Source organism: Corapipo altera, unplaced genomic scaffold (assembly GCF_003945725.1).
Source record: "Corapipo altera isolate COAL_440 unplaced genomic scaffold, ASM394572v1 66, whole genome shotgun sequence".
NCBI lineage: Eukaryota > Metazoa > Chordata > Aves > Passeriformes > Pipridae > Corapipo > Corapipo altera.
The window spans coordinates 2,330,911-2,346,103 of NW_020884924.1; the positions used below are offsets into that span (position 1 = coordinate 2,330,911).

A 15,193-nucleotide genomic window follows, 5' to 3' on the forward strand; every position below is an offset into this window, starting at 1 on the left:
GTCATACCTACATAAATAGATCAGAAGTTATTTCACAATTTCATATAAAACCTGAAATGCAAATATGCCACATAAACACATAGGTGTGTTTCGGAATTGTAATCCTACCCAGTACATTTTTCAGTCACTTGAATGTATGGAGCCCTGATATCGCATAAGCAACTGAATTCACAGTGGATGAGACACCAGGAACGTTTGTGAGAATTATGGTGCCTCTATTAACCTTCAGGGTTCTACATCAAACAGGTAGACTATACTTGTAGAATCTCTTCTGAGATGTTTCTGCTTTATTGTGATTTACAACAAGGTGCCAGCTCATGAGATCTGGGAAGAAATGAATACCCAAATTAAACACTAAAACACTTTTTTTTTTTTTTTTTGGAGGAACAAAAAAACAACTAAATACTACCCACAAATTTACAGCCTTTGCCTTCTAAAAATATCACAAACTAAACATGTATTAGATGGACTAAGAGAGAAAATATTTACCTATAATGGGAAAATCAATTTTTAAGTATGTTTCCACTCTTACAGAAGTGTAAAGTTCAAAATAAGTATCATGCCTTTGTGCCTCCTGGTTCTTCTGAAATGGAGAAGAACAGAGTAGTCAAATCTCTCAGAACTTTTGTTTTAAATGTTATCCAGTTATATTTCTGAGTCAAAGGAGGGGTCTGCCTCTAAGACCATGGGTCTGCAGATCAGCATTATAAGCTGCGAGATCTGTAACTCCTCTTTCCATCAGTCCTCTGTATGCTCTTATAAAAAAGGCTTCTGTCCTTTATGTAGCATTCAGTAACAGGGTTTGGTAACCATTTAACTCAGAAATTTCGTTTAAAATGAAAGGCAGTTTTTTGTTAGATTTTGCAGTGTAATCACTTTATTACTTTCCAGAACATAGGGGTAGTGAACAACTTAAAAAGATTCTTAATTTATTTTATTTATTTATTTTTTTTTCAATCCTCCTCCATTGGAAGAAAGGATAACATTTTCCTTAAACCATAGGCAAAACTAAATAATGCAGTTAATCCCCAACAAGACATTAAAATAAATATAACAGGAGTATTTAGGTGACACATTGAAGACTGACATACATTTATCAATAAAACTGCCAGCATTTAATTATCTAAAGGAAAAAAATAAAACTTGTATACATGCTTGTCTATATCTCTAAAAATTTTGGGAATATGTAAGAAAAAAAAAATATGAGATTTCATTTAAGACGATTTCTATCCCATAATATATATTAATATGGCAGAGGAAATTATCTTAAAAAATATTGATGAAAAGAAACATAGGCCTTTTTTACATTACTTATCTTACTCTAGTTGTACTGTTTCTATGCAAATAAAGTGCGTGTTTACTTCAAGTTGAGTACCTAAAACTCAGTCTACATAAACTTGCTGAGCACTTCTAAAACATAAGTAGCATAATTTATTTGGCATCATTCTAATTAATTTGTGTTTTACCACTTTAAAAGTGGAGTTGAAATATATTTTATTTTTAATAAGCCTTATGTTACTGAGCTACAGCTCTGCCCTCACAGTTTTATATGACAAGCAGGATCACTGAGTAAAGGAGATAAATTTACTGTCCTAAACAATGAAGTGGATTCTCTGCTTCCCTTGGCTCTGTTTTGCAGTTACTTGATCGTGCTTTTCAACTGCACTATTTAAATAAAAAATTCTTAAATAAGAATGGCTTTAATGCTGTACATCACTTCTATGATAATTACAGTAATATTGTTGGCACTCAGAAGTCTGTAAATATTTTTTACCATCTACTAAAGTGTTTTAATGTGGTAGTTATTAAATCAAGGAAAACTGAAAGAGAAAATAAGATGCACTACCATGAACTGAAAGATAATGAAGACAATACAGTGGCACTGATTCATAATATTTGTATACTTGTTCTACACTGAACTATGACTAGCATTTAATCATATTACCAAAAACTTTTATTCCTCTGCTCTTTGCCCTCCTTTCTTTACCACAGAGAATTAGAGGTGAGGTAGTTACAAACTCATCGATCTCTTTGAAATTAGGCACAAGTAAATGCTTTTTTCTGGTATTCAGAGTCTTCTTCGTCCTTGCACCAGGTTTCTGATAGAGCAGGAGGCAAGCATGTGAGTCAAATGTTCAGCCCATAAGAAGGAAAATATTTCATCAACAATATATTATTACAGGTTGTAGATTTAGCACAACTTTCAGAGGGGCTGGAAATTTTCAGAGATAATGGTCTAGTCTATTTTGGTTAATTAACCACTGTAACTTTTGGCTTGGGATGTGTTATTTCAACACATTAACTGCTGAAATAGATTTCTATATTTACATTATATAAGATCAGTAGTTTTCCTTTTTTTTTTTTTAAATTCTTTCCAACAATAATGGTCTATAGGATTGTTTTTTTACTTGGTTTTATATGTGAATATTTCTGGCAGGAGAGAAAACTAAAATGTACATAAGCATTTTTGGATTTTTATGGTAACAACAAAGATCATTGTAATGTCATCTGAATTCACCACCAGAATGAGAAACAAGTATGTCCTTTTTTAGCAACCAAAATATTGTTTGTATTTTTTCTGTATTTACTTCTGTTTCATCAATTATTATAGACCTCTACTGCTCCTACTTTCATATGCAGATCTGTGTAAAACTCTTCTAAAATAGTGATGTCATATGATCAAGGGAAACTTACCAAAGAAAGTTTTACATTTTCTAAAAAGCTAGAACATATGAATATACATCATAAGATAATACATACTATTTACTTCCTTATAGTTTTCATTTAGCCTTACTGACTCTGAGGTCAAATCCAACAATAAATCTGCAGCAATTTCCTTAGGTTCAGTGTTTTGACATGGAGAGGTTCTGAATGAGGGTCAAGATCAAAATCTGTAATCAAAATTGTATAAGTATTTTTAAGTTTTTTGAAAGGCACATCTTATATTACAGGCAAAGAACAGGTAAATAGTTAATGAAAATACATTTTGAAAATAAATTTGATACATTTTAGACTGACAACTTAGCAATATGAATCGATCAAGTTGAATGACAACATAAATGCCGTGCCAAGAATCCTATAATTAAGGTGATCTTTCATAATGGTCTTGGAATTAAAGTAAAATCCAACAGCTTCTCTGTGGAGAAAATGGAAATGGACAATCTGACTAGACTTTAATTGTGGAGGGATGCAATACTCTATTTTCTTAGTTACTAATATATTTTTTTGACAAAAATAAAAGAAACTGTATAAACAGCCAGTGTAATTAGGTTGAGTAAGGTGGATATAAAGCAAAATTCAGTTCAGATTCTTTCCCATTGATTAGCTCAGACTAATAGTGTAGCATATTCCCACAAACTACATTATCAATACTCACGCAAAGAGAAAAAATCAGAAAAAATCAGAAAAAATCAGAAAAAAAAAAGAAAAAATCAGCAACTCTAAACTTGAAGAAGCAAAAAAACCAGTAAAATATCAGAAAACTGAGGGATTTAACTTGTATTGCCCTACTGAGTGAATTACAATTTCAGCGTAGTCAGTTGTAATAATGTTTACTGCTTGCATACAGACACTTGAAAATTACTGTTACAGAAATATGTTGAATGTAAGGCATTAAACATTGCCACAGGAATGAAGTCTTTCAGATGTTGTAAAAGTTATCTTACCTTCTATTTGGTTGAACTACATTGCAATATACTTTCTTAACTGACAAATAAGTTGATTCTTGCTGTTACTTGTATTACCATAATTCTTAGAAGTCTATTAGAGGCCAGGATCTCTCTACCAAACGTGAGCCAAGAAGACAATCCCTATCCAAAGAATTTTCAAACTAAGTAGAAGACGAGACAACAGATGGAGTGAGACAGATGGTTGGAGGCTAGGAGTGGTAAAATAAAGCCCAGAGATCATATTAGGCAGTGGTTTTAGAATCTATGAATTTACCAGTTGTGAGGTGCTTTGAAGATAGCATGAAAAAACAGAATTTTAATTGGCTTTCTGAGGAATTACAATGAAGACCTGAAGATATCTATAAAGGCTTCTTGTGTGGGGAAATTAACATTTTTAATATCTACCTATCTATCTATACGTACATTTATATGTTTATGCGTACATAGATACCTGTCTGAAAATCTTGTAAGCAATGATAATTTAACTTGTATTTGTGCATAAGATTCCCCTCACTAAGGTGAGTCAAAAGAAAAGGATAGGTGGAAAGTAATTTAGATGACAACCTGAAAAATATGATTTAGGAAACAGCTAATTAACCAGTACAAAGATATCTTTATTTTATTGCATTTGCATGGCCAGGTTTTGGTAGTGGAGGGGCTACAGGAGTGGCTTCTGTGAGAAGCTGCCAGAAGCTTCCCCCATGTCTGGTAGAGCCATTGCCAACCGGTTCCAGGATGGACCTGCCACTGATCAAGGCTGAGCCAATCAGAGAAGGTAGTAATATCTTTGTGTTAACATATATAAGAAGGAAAAAAAGTTATTGTATAGATGCAGCACGTTGACCCTGGGTGGTCACCAGGAACCCACTAAAGCTATTCTCTCACTTCCCTCTGCAACTGGACAGAGGAGAGAAAATATAACGAAGAGTTCATGCGTTGAGATAAGGACCGGGAGATCGCTCACTGATCACTGTCATAGGCAAAACAGATTCAAAGTGGGGATATTAATTAAATTTATTACTAACAGAATCAGAGAAGGAGAATGAGAAGTAAAATAAATCTTAAAAACATCTTTCCCCATCCCTCCTTCCTTCCCAAGTTCTACTTTCTCCTCCACCAGCAGTTCAGGGAGACGGGGAATGGGAGTTACACTCAGTTCATCACAGGTTGTTGCTGCTGCTGCTCAGAGAAAGGAGTCTTTCCCCTTCTCCCTGTGGAGACAGTCCCCCACAAACTTCTCCAGTGTGAGTCCATCCCCTGGGCAACAGTTCTTCACAAACTACTGCAATGTGGGTCACTTTTCCATGGGATGCAGTCCTTCAGGCACAGGCTGCTCCAGGATGGGCTCCTCTCTCCACAGGTCAGCAGGTCCCTGCCAGGAACCTCCTCCAGCATGGGCCTCCTGCAGGGTCACAGCCGCCTTCGGGCATCCACCTGCTCTGGTGTGGGTGTCCTCCATGGGCTGCAGGTGGAACTCTGCATCCCTGTTGACCTCCATGGGCTGCAGAGTCACAGCTGCTTCATTTTGGTCTTCACCGCAGGCTGCAGGGGAACCTCAACTCTGATGCCTGGATTACCTCCTCCTCCTCCTTCTTCACTGACCTTGGTGTCTCCAGAGTTGTTCACATGTTCTCACTCTGTTCTTCTCTGGCTGCAGTTTTCATCTGCCCAACAACTTTTTCGTCCTTAAATATGTTATTATGGAGGCGTTACTATCATTCCTACCTGCCTTGGCCTTGGCCACTGGCAGGTCTGTCTTATAACCAGCTGATGTTGGCTCTACAGGACATGGTGAAAGCTTCTGGCAGCTTCTCACAGAAGCCACCCCTGTAGCCCTTCTGCTATCAAAACCTGGCCACAAAAACCTGTACAACAGGTAAGGGAATGGTCTGAAGCTGTGTTAGGGGAGGTTTAGGTTAGACATTAGAAAAAGGTTCTTCATCCAGAGGATGGCTGGGCTCTGGAACAGGCTCCCCCGGGGAACACCAAGCCTGACAGAGTTCAAGAAGTGTTTTGGATGATACTCTTAGGCACATTGTGTGACTCTTGGGGCTGGTCCTTTGCAGGGCTAAGAGTTAGACTTGATGATTCTTGTGGGTCGCTTCCAATTCAGCATATTCTGTGTGATCTGTAACTGTGCTCAGAGAAGAGTGGAGTGAGAACAAGCTGTGACCCCTTGGGAAGCCCATGCTGGCTCCTGGTAGGATCCCATGGACCCGTGGAGAGAAAAACCCACACTAGAGCAGGTTTCCTGGTAGGACTTGTGATCCTATGGGGGACCCACACTGGAACAGGCTGTTTTTGAAGGACTGCACCCTCTGGAAAGGTACCCATGTTGCAGCAGTTTGTGAAGAGCTATAGCACATGGGAAGGACTTGCAACTGTCTCCTGTGGAAGGGACCCCATGCTGGAATAGGGGGAGGACTCTGCTCCCTGACCAGCGGCAGTAATACCCTGTGATGAATTGACTGTAACCCCCATTCCCCATCTCCATGTGTATCCGGGGAGAAAGAGGTAGAGCCTGAAAAAGAGGGAAGGGTGGGGAAAAAGTGTTTTTAAGGATTGTTTTACTTCTGATTATCCTACTCTGATTTTGTTTGGTAAGAAATTCAATTAAATTCCTCAAGTCAAGCCTGTTTTGTCTGTTACGGTAATCAAGAGTGATCTCTCTTTGTCCTTACCTAAACTCACGACCTTTTGTTAATTTTTTTCTCCCCTGTTCACTTACAGAGGCAAATGATAGAACGGCTTTGGTGGGCACCTGGCATCTTGCCAGGTTCAACCCACCACTAATCTAAGTCTACCTTTTCATTCTGAAGATGTATTCCCTCAAGTCAGATGGTATTTTTAATCCAAATAATATTCGTGTGAATAACTTTACTATGTGTATACTTTTGAACAGTAACCCACAAGAATCAGCTCTGTGATGGATCTCACACTCTTCTGAATGAACATAGATTATTGAAAAAACTTAAACTTCACATACCTCTGAGAGAAGTTTCAGGCTTTTCAGATATGAGGAACAAACAAAATTCCTGCTGCCAGTAATGTACTTTAACCTCTGGTGGAATACTCTTGGCTCACAGATGGAAATTCTACATTGATAGTGTGTCTTGACATGACCTACTATCCAGAGTGACAAGCATTCATGGGGATAATGTTTCCCTGATTCCCACACCGACTGACAAGCATAATTAATCTTCTCCTGCTGAAGAAGAAACAAGTATTGATTCAGATACTAAGCAAGGAGATCAAGTAATGTCAAAAAGCTTAATTTTACCATGCTGTTATTGAGAAAAGGAGGAAATGCATGTTTTCTACATTTTCTCTTCTAAACTGCTACCATAGGCTTGAGTTGCTTCATTTGGAACCAGTATCAAGAACTGAAGTCCAACAACTTTCAGAAATTCTGTGGCAATATAAGTGGCAAACGTTTCTGGGAATGGTCAGTCATCAGCAGGGAAAAACAAGTGAGATCGTGTGGTAGGTTGACCTTAGCTGGAAATAAGGTGCCCATCAGGCTGTTCTTTCACTCCCCTCCTCAACACGACAGGGAGGGGAGAAAATAAGATGGAAAAGAACTCATGGTTCAAGACAAAGTCATTTTAACAAGGCAAAGGCACAAGCTTTGTGCAAGAAAGCTGTGAATTTTCCTTTGCTGTGAAGTCAAGAAAAACAAAAGATTAATCTCTGTGTTCCATCAGCAGGCCATGTCAAGCCACTTCCTGGGAAGTAGGACTTCAGTATGTACTGTGGTGGCTTCAGAAGACAACTGTTATAACAAAAAATGTCCCCCCAATCCTTCTTTCTTTCAGCTTTTAGAGCTGAGCAAGCACGATATGGTATGGAATATGGTCAGTTTGGGACAGCTGTCCTGGTTAGGTGCCCCTCTAAGACCTTGTCTATCTCCAGCCTTCTAGTAAGGGATGAATATTGGAGAGACAGTTCTGATGCTGTACCAAGAACTGCTCAGCAGTAGCCAAAACACTGATGCATTTTCAACACCTTTCTAGCTACCAATACAAGGCAGAGCACTATGAGGGCTGCTTTGGGAAAAATTAATCTCAACCAGAACCAATACAGATAGAAAACAGTTCTGGAGAAAATTTTTCATCATCAGGACAGGGAAGCAGGCTATCCAGAGTGCAGTTGTGCAACTTGACCCTGTTTTGAGCAGAAAATTAGACTAGAGATGTCATGAGGTCCCTTCCAACCTGAATTACTCTGTGAAACAATGTAACCTAATTTAGAACTGGGAACCTACTGCTGAAGGAAGACACAACACACCATGAACTGTAGAGAATAGTAGATCTGTCAGAATGCTTTACTGCCTTATAATTTTGACCTCATAATTCAGGAGAAATGCTTTTGGAAAGTGTTTCTAGTATGGACCTTCACAAAGACAATGGAAGTGTCTAACATGGAAGCACTATGGTTGCAATATTGCCATTGCAAACAGAACAAGAACAAGTACTAACTTTGAAAGAGATCACCAGTGGGAAATGTGGTATCTGAATGATAGCAAACCAAGACTATTGACACTGAAAGTGTCCGTATTCACAATTGAAAAGACAGGTCCAACACATTAAAAGACAGATCTGGTGTGCCCAGAACTTTAAAGGAAAAGGAGAGATAATTATTTGGAAGACTAGAGAGTTTAATATGAAGTTTCTGAAATAATTTCTGCTGCATGGGAAAGACTACATCAAGATACAGGGGGAATTGCACAAAGAGAATAAGAGGTAAAATCCTAGAGAAAATAGAGTGTACTTGCACTCTGAGTTTGCATCATGTTTCCATCTGCAGAATTTCTGTTCCTTTCAATACACAGTAATTGCTTGTAATTATTAGAAAGATAAATTCTGACCAGTAATGAGAGATCTTCAGAACTAAAGGCTGTATACTTGAGTAAAAAATGAGCTGCCCTCCACAAAAAAATCAAAACACAAGTTACAGGTTTCACATTTCATAATATTATGGAAAAAAACCCCCACAAAACCCAAACCAAATCAAAACACCTACAAAGCAGAGTTAACATCATAAATGTAATTTTCAGTTTGTTATTTTTTGTTGTATTCTAAATTTTTTCTAGTGTCTTCATTTTTTTTCTTTTTTTTTTTTCCTTCTGGCAACGCAAAAAATTGTTTTAACTAGTTTGCATTAGATTTTTAGCTTTCTTCCCCTCCACTTTCTATCCAGTTCCATTCTGAGGAAAAGGGTAAAAGTAAAGAAAATCCATGTAAAAGTGAGGACTCAGGTCCTCCCCTTGTTCACTATATGTGTGTGAGTATCAAAGCACAAACACAAAATTATACACACCTTTGAGGTTAAAAAACATTCCTATGCAAAATTGAAATAATTTTAAAATGTTGATTTTTAATTTTTTTTTTTAATTTTAAGATGGAAAGAAAATGTCTTCAGCGATATTCCTAAATTCCAAATATTTCAATCAGTGGTACATAAAAATAATTGTTAATACTTTCTGTATGATATAATTCTTTCTATATGAATTCCTCTTATTTTTGCCTAAATTATACTATGTTCTTGAGGAAACTAAAGATATCTATACTTGATAAAAAGAGTTAAAGTACTGTAAAAGGATATAAATACCCTAGTCACATAATTAATATTAAAAAATGGTCTGCTTTATTTGTACACTTTTGTGCTTAGTGACTGGATGTTGCATTCTGGATGAAGTGAATAATATTTGCACAGCATCTTTAAAAAAAGAAACAAAAGAATAATAGTTTATTTTTCCTTTGACATTAATGGTATCATATCAATACCTTAGGGGAGTCTTAGAGGATAATACATCTCTTTTCTTCTCAATGTTTATATGTAGATTTGGAATTACCAGTATGGTTCGTGACAGCTTTCTGAAGAAACCTTTTTGCAAGTTTTGTGAAGAAACCTTCATAGGAAGCAGGCCACATATGAAGACCAGTGTTTTCTTGAGTGGGAGGAATGTGTGCATGTGTGTAGGTATTTTAGGATTTTTTCCTGTTTTTTTTTTCACTATCTAGTACTTGAAAGGATTCAGAGTAACTGATTTTTTAATAGCTTGACCAACTCTTAAAAAAAAGCTACTAACCTAAATGTTTCATTTTTCAAAGTCTGGATTTAAGACTTTGAAATTAGGAAGATTTTTTTCTATTTCTATTTATTCTGTTAAATTATATTCTCAGTGACAAGTATATAGCAAAGGTAATATTTTTCTCTGATGTAAAAGAACAGTATCTATACATGTCTTAATATGTTTTGAGACAAACTATAGGAGAACAAATTGATTTTTCAGTGCATTTGTTATTCTCAAGACTCCTGAAATGATATCAAGTGAGGAAAGCTAATAGTCCTGTTTATTAAGTCAGTCTTTATTCATCAGATTTTCTCAGGTAATTAGTGCATTTTTACAACTAAAATGAGGGAAATAGTTTCCACAAAGAATCCAAAGGGTATACTTCCTGCTAATGTAAAATAGCTCGAGTGAACCTACTACTATGTAGACTCATTATTTTTTTTTAATCTAATTTGATATCTGATTTTTTGTTCACTTCTCTTATGCTGATTTAGGTCATTTTCCTGAGAAACTATGTTTCAGTCAATTTAACTACGAATTGATTTGTAAATACATGGTAAAATAGTTTACAATTAGGTTTTTCATTTAAACTTTTAAAAAAAGTACTGTTACTTTTCACTTTTTCTTCCTGTTGGGAAGTATGGTATCTTTCAGATGTATTTACTACAGCCTAATTGTGCTAGGCTTTGGAACTATGATACTTCCTGTTCATATTTTTTTTTTCTCACATGAGCACTCTTACGAACCTGCATTTTTTCTTTATGCAGTACACTGTCATCATCTTAGAAATAAATGTGTATACATTTGCAGTTTAAATAAGAAATTAATAGAAGTAGTAAAGGAAAACAAATTACAATGCTCTCAATAATTCTGGTTTCTCAAATCCCGATGAAGATTGGAGGAATCCACTCTCTTCCTGTATATTAAAAAAAAATATATATACTTTTTAATAAGAGAAAGTGTCTGAAACCTATGCAGCTCCTTATAAAGATTATTACAGACCACTACAAATATTTTGTTATTTTTTTTCCTATAAGGAAAAAAAATGATAGGAAGGTCATGAACTATATTGAAAATGCTAGGTTGGGTGAAACAGTAGCAAGAAGAAATACAGTAGAAAAAAAGAAAAATATTTCAAACTGTCCACTCAAAGCCTATATGAAATTTGAACTTCCTACAAACGCAGGCAACAATTCTTTTCTAAATTTAAATAAAGATTAGACCCTTTTTTAAAAATTTCTTTAATCAGAAGGTAGTTGTTTAATTTTAATGAAGATTTATTTGATATACGTTGCTCTGAGGAAGTAGGAGAGAATTTATTTTAATAATTTTTGAAGACATGGGATAAGAAATTGCAAAAGAAGATTGGTATTCATTGAGCTGTAATTTATGAAGAAATAAAAAAAAAGGAATGAGAACAGAGAATCTAGTTGATGATTCTTGGTTTTTCCCATGGGATTAAGCAGCCTTATCTCACAGTGCCTTCAGAGGGTGTTAAGAATATTCTGAATTTCTTTTATGTACCCCGTTCATTCACTTGAAAGCATGAAAATATTCTTCCTCTATCTTTTTTCCTACTCAATTTTTAAAAATCAAACTCAATCAGTTCTGTATTGTTATTAAAATGTATTTTCACTAGTGCATAAATTCCTGGCAGATAAGAAATTATATAATACCACATCCATTTCAAACATTCAAGCATTTTTAAAAGACTTATTAAAGAATATGGAACACAGCTTTTTGAACCACAATGATATTTTATCAGCCATGGAAACAAGTGGAAAAAAATTAATGTTGGTACACTTTCAAGCTTCACAGAACAAACTCTCCAGATAACACAAGATAATCAGTAACGAAGTCTAAACTGCCTTTCCATCTTCTTGTCTAAAAATGGAACTTTTCCTAGTTACAGTTTTCAACCTAATTGAAGTGTTATTGAAGATTTCTTTTTACAAAGACAACTGTTATCCCTATGAAATTAAAACATTTATGAGGAACAGCTTGATGACTGAATAGTTTTTTCCTTTGTAATGTTAATTATTCTTATAAAAAAGACACAAACAAAAAATGGTCTGTATCAAGTTTCAGGCACAAAACGTGAAAGAAGACATTTTTTCATCAAATATGCTAAGACTGCATATTTGCTTTACAGATCATTACCTATCTGAGGTCAGACTCCCAAAGGTACTAAAAGATGTTAAAAAGTAGCCATTTTGGAACATAACTTTACCTATATAGATTTGTACAGTTCAACCACGTGGCTACCCAAATACGTGCATAGTTTTGATACATTTTAACTGAGTGTTTCATTGTTAATAAATATCTTGAAACAGAGGACTTTCAGAGGTTAGTTTAGATGGAAAAAACACGCCAAATCTACTGTACATGTGTGTGTTTCTCTCTGTTTGAGTAGTTCTCACTATAGTTGCACCATTGCACAGAGAACTTCTTTAAGCACACACTTAGTTGTATGATGATTTAAGCACGATTTTAGCCAAAAGTCCTGAAGTCTAGCACATGCTTAAATGCTTTAATTTCAAGATTATTTTTTATTTACAACACTACTGCTGACATAAATCCAAAAAATGAGGAATAAGATTGGAACTAATCTTATCTTCTTGTACATTTTTATAAAATCTGTACAGTCTTCACGGTTTTTATAAAATCAATATTTCTTTTTCAGTAATGTAAGAAGCAAAACTCCTAGCATCTAGATCTACAAGCTTTTCTTGTAGTCTCATGCTATCTATCTGATTCTAGAGATTAATAATAATAATAGTTATTAATTTCATAGAACCATAAAATGGATCTGATTGGAAGGGGCATCATTTACATCATCATTTACACATCATTTAGATCCAGCCTCTCTGCCATAGACAGGGACACCTTTCACTAGATCAGGTTTCTAAGAGCCCCATCCAACATGACCTTATGTCATCAACCACAAAGAGAATGGGAAAAGTAAGAGAACAATCTGTCTATGCTACCTTTATCAAAATATGAGCTAAAAAGAACCCAAACAAAAGCCTAACAAAACCCAAATCAACTGAAAAATAAAGCAGTTTGCAGATGATGGTCACATGATCTTATACAGGTGTTAAAAAAGTGTTCTGCTTTTCCATTGTACTGCTGTAAATCAACTGCCATCACTCAGAGAAGTCAGGGAAACTTCCATGTCCTAGATTAAAACAATATTTAATTTTTTTTTATTTCTTGTATTTCTGAAGTTTTGGTAAACAAGAATTTCATAGATCTCTTGGAAATACCTGGAACAGATCTAACTTCCACTATTGGCCCATCACAGACCAGCGTGACACCCTCTTCATTAATAACTGCTTCTTACATGACTCTTGAAGTTTTCCATAGTTTCTTACAGTTTTCCATAGTTGCTCCTATGGGAATAAATGAATCAACATTGCATTTATAAAAACAAAACCAGAGTATGATAAAATAGAGCTGTTGTAATGGAACGCATTACAACATTACACGGATTAGTTTGCATGCTTAAAATATTAACCTGCTATAGAAAATATTGAGGGAAGAGAGGAGAGGGGAGGTAAATCTGGTAATTTTTCAAAATATTTTTCTCAATAATAATAATGAAAAATACTGTAGGTAACTTAAGGAGTTGCCCAATTTAGTATGTAAGTATAAAAAAATGACACAAAATAGACATGTTTTTCTATGTCCAAAGGAAATTGTTGACTGACTAACAATTTCTGTAGCTGTAGTTAGTTTTAAGTACAGTTAAAGCAAAAAACCGGCAACCTACATCTTGAGTGCTTAATACTACTTTTCAAAAAAAACAAGAAAAAATTTTTATCCTGCCATTTTGTTAGATCAAGTACAACTGAGAAAATAGATTTTGTTATTAAAAAAAGGTCCTTTAATTATATTTGATTGATACAATTATTATCAAAGTTTTGATAGGATTTGGATTTTTGTTCCTATACTTGATAGGAATTTATAAATCATGAATTTTATGTAAAATAAAATAATTACAAATTAGACTGAATTCTTGCCCATATATTTAACACATTTGCTTGTATTTAGAAATATTTAAATTCAAGGGACTAAAGTTTTTGTCAGATGACTAATACTTAGAGGATTCTACAGCTCACAATTTAACAGAAATGTTAACATTAGAAAGTAATTCCACTTAAGCTCATTTTAAAAACACAGACCTGGGTTTCCATTTTGACCTCCTTTACTCATGTAATCTTCAGTATATCACTACTGGAGACATGTGACCTACTGAATTTCACATTTTTTAGAAGATTATAAAGACTCTAAAGTATAATGTATAAAAGTACTAATTTTACAAATCAGTGACTACAGTGTATTTGTTTACAATAGATAGTACATTAAAAGTACATAGTACTTGATCTTCATGCCAAGAAGTGTTCAATAGCCATATATTCTATATTATTTCCATCGGTAGGAGGCCCTGATTTGTCCACTGAACTGTAAAAGGACACATTTCAGATTGTTTAGCTTCTCATGTCTTCCTTCTCCTCTTTGAAAGAGAATTTCCAAAGACCAGACAAGATCAAGTTGTTATTAATTCATCTAACTTTCTTGAAGTTATTTGCCTGTGATTTTATTTTTGTTCAATACTAAGACTGAATTATTCTTCCTTTTGACTTCAAATACATATATATATATTCAATATATATTTGTAAAATTGCCTTCCATCAGCTCACGTGTCTTCTGTTTCTTAGTGAAAGAAACAGCAAGAGTTAACTGAGATATCTGGGCCTGGTGAGAAGGTGAGAAAGTCCTCCCTAACATCTACTCTGGTTGTGCTGCTAAGACTCGTTCTGTTGTGTTCACTGGATCAAAAAAGTAGAAGAATACTAGAAGCAGTATACAATAAGCCTAGGGGTAATAAATTAAGATAAAGTACGATAAGGTAGGATAAGGTAGACATTTGAATAGGAGAAACAGGCCTAGGCTGAAAGTGAAGGTTTTCTCCAAGCTTCAGTAATCGGGGCAAGAACAATAGAAAGGTAGAGAGGTCAGAGCAAGAAAGATGAGAAAAAGATCCTCAACTTGAAGGAAAAGGCCCGATGTACCCACGAAACTGAGTGTCAAAAGAAGCACCGCCCTAAGCCCCGCCTAGACTCCGCCTATCATCAATATGTATAGATGCTGCAATCATATGAATATGTAAAAAAATCATGTATGAAAACTATATAAAAACCCTGATTTTATGTGATACCTTCGAGCAAGTTTGTCCAGCACGAGTTAGCTTGTTCCCAACATTGAATAAACAAATACCTTACTACTTAAAGATACAAAAGTTTCTGAGTAGTTAATCATTCCGAGGTTTTTTGGCATCACTAGTTCTGACGTAATCCCTAAATAGCAACCAAAGTCATCAGAAAACCAGAAGATAGAATTCTCTGAATTACTGAAAACGTACTCCTCTTGTAATTATTTACCTCTA

The 15,193-nt window shown here is 35.1% G+C and overlaps 1 long non-coding RNA gene across 1 annotated transcript; it reads left to right on the plus strand.

Annotated features, from left to right (window-relative positions):
- The first annotated feature begins 2,441 nt into the window (after positions 1–2,441).
- Positions 2,442–14,868, plus strand: LOC113953858. Its single transcript, XR_003530044.1, has 3 exons — positions 2,442–2,536; positions 9,511–9,646; positions 12,972–14,868. It is a non-coding gene; the product is annotated as an uncharacterized LOC113953858 (long non-coding RNA).
- The last annotated feature ends 325 nt before the right edge of the window (positions 14,869–15,193 follow it).